This window comes from Cetorhinus maximus, chromosome 23 (assembly GCF_964194155.1).
Source record: "Cetorhinus maximus chromosome 23, sCetMax3.hap1.1, whole genome shotgun sequence".
NCBI lineage: Eukaryota > Metazoa > Chordata > Chondrichthyes > Lamniformes > Cetorhinidae > Cetorhinus > Cetorhinus maximus.
In genome coordinates this window covers 52915717-52920280 of record NC_135901.1, presented here as the reverse complement: position 1 = coordinate 52920280, position 4564 = coordinate 52915717, and the positions used below count along the sequence as shown (strand labels likewise).

The 4564-nt window shown below is 43.6% G+C and overlaps 1 non-coding gene across 1 annotated transcript; it reads right to left on the bottom strand.

The window, feature by feature from the left end:
• Window positions 1–3162: 3162 nt before the first annotated feature.
• trnat-cgu (transfer RNA threonine (anticodon CGU)) lies at window positions 3163–3235 on the bottom strand. Its single transcript has one exon. It is a non-coding gene; the product is annotated as a tRNA-Thr (tRNA).
• Window positions 3236–4564: the final 1329 nt, after the last annotated feature.

Sequence of the window (4564 nt, the reverse complement as noted above, 5' to 3'; positions counted from 1 at the left end):
CACTTCCAGCTCTGATGTGAAACTACAATTCTCACTCCTTGCAGATTCTGGCAGAGATGTTTTCGATCAGGAAGTCATTGATGTTTGTTTTTACACGAGCAATAACTTTTCATTTCCTGAATTGCTGGTCGCGGTGGTGAGAGAGCAGAATCCAAACGATTGGACCACCAGGGAGCTGCTTCCGAGCATTTTAACCTGGATTACCCATGATACCCTTGCCTTTGATTTTCATTTCAGGCCTTTATCACCAGAGGTAAGTTTCTTCTACAAAATGGCAGCTTGAGACAAGCGTCTTTTTCAGCCAATGAAAACAACGGTTGCTGTGAGCTGCAACATGAAACCGACAGTGAGGCGAAATAGCCCCACAAGCTGCTCATGTGTAACATTCAATTCAGCTGGCGTGCTGCTTTCAAACAGCAGTTGCGATTGGTTGATCGGGAGCGCTCTCTGTGCCAGTGTCAACAGTGGGTAGTAAAATCTGTCCCATTAACTCCTATCTTTGTCTTGCACCAATATCTCTTTTATCCGTGCTGTACAACGTATCACAGCCCTTCTCTCCTGCTTTCACACTCTCACTCTACCTCTCTGTTTGTCCTCGGCCTGTTCCGCATGTGACATTTCCAGCTCTGATGTGAAACTTCTCCTCTCACTCCACTGATTCTGGTAGAGCCGTTCTGTGTTTTCTGTTTTCAATCAATAATTAAATCACGTTCGTTTGAACAATTTCACAAAACCATCATTCTCTGACCGGAAACGAAAGTCGGCCACAGCAGTAAAACCACCGAATTCCTAACCACCAGACCATCAGTGAAGCTGTCAACAACCCTAGCGGCTATTTTCCCATTCCAGACCATTTTCACCAGAGACAAGTTTCTCCGACAGAGGGGCGCGTTTAGGTAAAACACAAACAGCTTCTTCAGCCAATGACAACAATGATGTCATTGTAAGTTGACTGGCCGGTAAATGCTTTGTGTAAGGCAGAGTGTGTTAATAACCAGCTTTGGGCGTGGGAGTTAAGGTAGATGTATAAATAAATTAACTAAAACTTTAAAAATAAAATAAAATAATTAAAATAAACACCTGAAACATATTGCTGTGTGGTTAATAAACGTACAAATATTTAAAAAGCACAGTAAATTGTACCATACAGAGGGATTATCTAAGTTAATAAAGGAAGTAATTAAATTAAGTTAACTAAATAAAATAAGTAACATTGGCAGGACAGGTGTAATTGCAGTGGTGGAATGTAGGCCCTTTTGGACACCAAGGTGATCCAGGACAAACACGTCTGCAGAAAATGTAAACAGCTAGAAGAATTCTGGATCAGGATTATTGATCTAGAAGCCAAACTGCAGACACTGCGCAACATAAGGGATGGGGGAAAATACATGGGCTCTTCGTTCCAAATGATAGTCATGCCTTTAAAAATTGAGTAATCTATTGTGGTTAGTGGTGAGGGCCAGGAGGATGTGACCGTGAGTGAGGCAGGTAAAGGGACCGAGCAGACAGTAGTGGAGGAGCCTCAGACGTTGCAATTGTCAAACAGGTTTGAGGTGCTCACAACCTGTGTGGACGAAAAGGAAATATGCAAGGTGGAGGAGCAAATTAGCCATGGCACCATGGTACAGGGAGCTGTTCAACTGTGGGGAGAAAACAGGAATGTAATGGCAGTAAGGGACAGTATGGTGAGGGGTATTGACACTCTTCTCTGTAATGAAGAGCGAGAGTCCAGACGGCTCTGTTGCATGCCTGGTGCCAGGGTTTGGAACATTTGCTCAGGGATGGAGAGGAACTTGCATTGGGAGGGGTTGGATCCAGCTATGATGGTACATGTAGGTACTAATGACATAGACAGGACAAGGAAAGAAATTCTGCGTAGTAAGTATGAAGAGATAGGCACCAAATTAAGAAGCAGAGCCTCAAAGATAATACTCTCGAGAAAGAGAGAAGGAAATGGAGACGAGTCCATCAGCTCTTTTTAAAAAATGCGGACATTGACATCATGGGTGGAAGGTCCTCTTACTGCTCTGTGCCATTTGATGATGACATTGTTGATCAGTCTGTCTCCAGCATTCCTAATGAGAACAGCCGAATTCCATTTCTTCAAAACAAAGACCCAAAGTGCTGCTGCATGACGTCACCGTTTAACATTCCAGACAGCTCCATTGGGATCTTTACAGCGCAGGGTTTGTGCAGGGCAGTGGGGATCACGGTCACCTCATACACGAATGGTTCTCGGTTTGAAACCAGGAAGTAGCATTATCAAAATACAGAGTGGGGAAAAGTTGCATCGTTGCTGTTTTTTTGTGAAATAGTCAATGATTGTATTATCTCACAGCCATGTGACATTTATACTTCCCAGGTTTCGAATGATATTCTGAAAAATGCACTGTCCTTAAGGAACGGAGAAGGATGGGGGCCGAATTGCACTAAGATAGTGCGCACATGTGTGAGGTGTTGAATGAGCTGCTGATGTGCTGTGTTATCTGATGATTCTAACATTAGATCAATTTCTCTGCCGCATGGCTAAGGTTTTCAGCCGAATTATACTTCCACAAAGCAAGGTTCAGAAGTGCACTAAGACTGCACGGTTTGACGTTCTCAGTCGTTTGCAAGGAGCTGCGCTTGTTTTTGATGTGTGGTGGTTATCACATTTGCTTTAGACACCGAGGATTCCCTGATTCGAAATTCACTGCAGAACAGCAGAACTGGCAACATTTGTGGAAATTTTTCTTGCTGTCATTGACAACCTGGATCTGTGTGACAATGAATTTTGATGAGATGGGGGGAGGTGTAAGGTGGGTGGGGGGGGGAGGGAAAACATTGAAAGCTTCGTCTTTGAGTGCTTTTGAACCACCAAGCTTTCAGTTAACAGCCGAATGCACTGACCAATGGTACTACACAGACTGATGCAACTTCTGCATTCCTTGTACAAAAAGTCTCTTTGAACACCAGTACATAACTTTCTCAGCTTTTGAAAAATGCGCTGCCTTGTTGGTTTTTAAAAAAAATATTTTTAAGACGTAGTAACTTCAGACTTGCTACATTTCCTGCCGTCTTGCTAACCAATCACCTAACCCATCTAACTTTGCAGCCTCTCATTGTCCAGCCCATCGCCCACTTTTCCACGGAATTTGGTTTCATCAGCTAAACCTTAGCCACAGGCTCCAGCGAGAGTTGAACTCGCGACCCCTGGTTTACGAAACCAGTGCTCTAACCACTGAGCTATGGGGCCAATTGCCAACTACAATGCCCGGAAAGTTGACCATAATCAGTGGACGAGGACTAGGGTAAAGTTCCAAACGAATGACATTTGACCGGCCTGGAAACGTCTGAGAGGGAGAACAGGAAGTTAAAAGATGCGACATGAAAGCGGCAGAATTTAACGTGTGTCAGTTTCTTTCAGTGATGAATCTCTGCCGTGTGTCGCCTTGTCAGTTTCACAGGAGCCGCAGGGATGAGGTTGGCGGCACCTGGATAAAATGAGGAATAATGGGAACTGTAGTCAGCAGGATTCAAACCTACAGGGGGAAAACCCAATGGATTTCAAATCCGTCACCTTAAACATTGAGGTATGAGTAACAGCTGCTCCAGAGCTCAGATGTGTTCTTGTCAAATCAGAGATGGCGACAAAATAAGTCATTCGGCCCGTCGTGTCTGTGCTGGCTCTCTGGAAGAGCAACTCAATCAATTTCACACGCCCGCCTTTCCCCCACAACAATTTATAATGGGCTCTTTACAGCGCAGGGTTTATAGAGGCGAGTGGGGGTCATATTCGCTTCACATATGATGAAGCTGCGGTGTTAAACCTGGCAAGAGCATTATCCAAACTTGTTTACTTGAGTGTGAGCGACAGTTCGATAATTAACGTTTGTTGTAAATATGAACACGAGGGTTGGAATCCTGCTGAGTAAAGTTTTCACCATTTGTGATTTTAACCAAATTAATTATCAGATAATTAGAAGGAAACCTATCCAAATACGTTCGTTTTTTTTGATTCCCATTCATTTGTCAACATTCAGGGAATTTGCTTTCGGAAATGGAACAGACACTGGTGACATCCTTGCTTTCTGGGTGTGTGTCTCTCCTCAGGCCTCTGTCACTCTCGGTGTATATCTCGCTGTGTCTGTTCCCATGTGATTGTCAATGTGGTTCAGTTCCCTGAGGGGGTGAAAACGTTTTTAATGTCACAAACTTGATTCACATTAGTTCAGGTTAAAATGTCGGTGAGAAAAATATCAGCGTGAAAGATAAAACAGGAGATTGGCCCTTTCTATATTTATCCTACAACAACAATAACTTGTATATATAAAGCGCCTTTAACCTAATGAAACGTCACAAGGCGTTCCCCAGGATCATTATATAACAAAGTGTGACACCGAGCCACATATTCGGTCAGATGACTAAAAGCTCGGTCAAAGGGGGAGGCTTTAAGAACTGTCTTAAAGGAGGAAAGTACCGATTTCATGTTCCAGCTAACAGCAATGGTTCTTCTCATTGGTGAAGAAGTCTCCTGTGTTCAACCTAAACAGACCATTTGATCGGAGAAAGTTGTCTCTGGAGG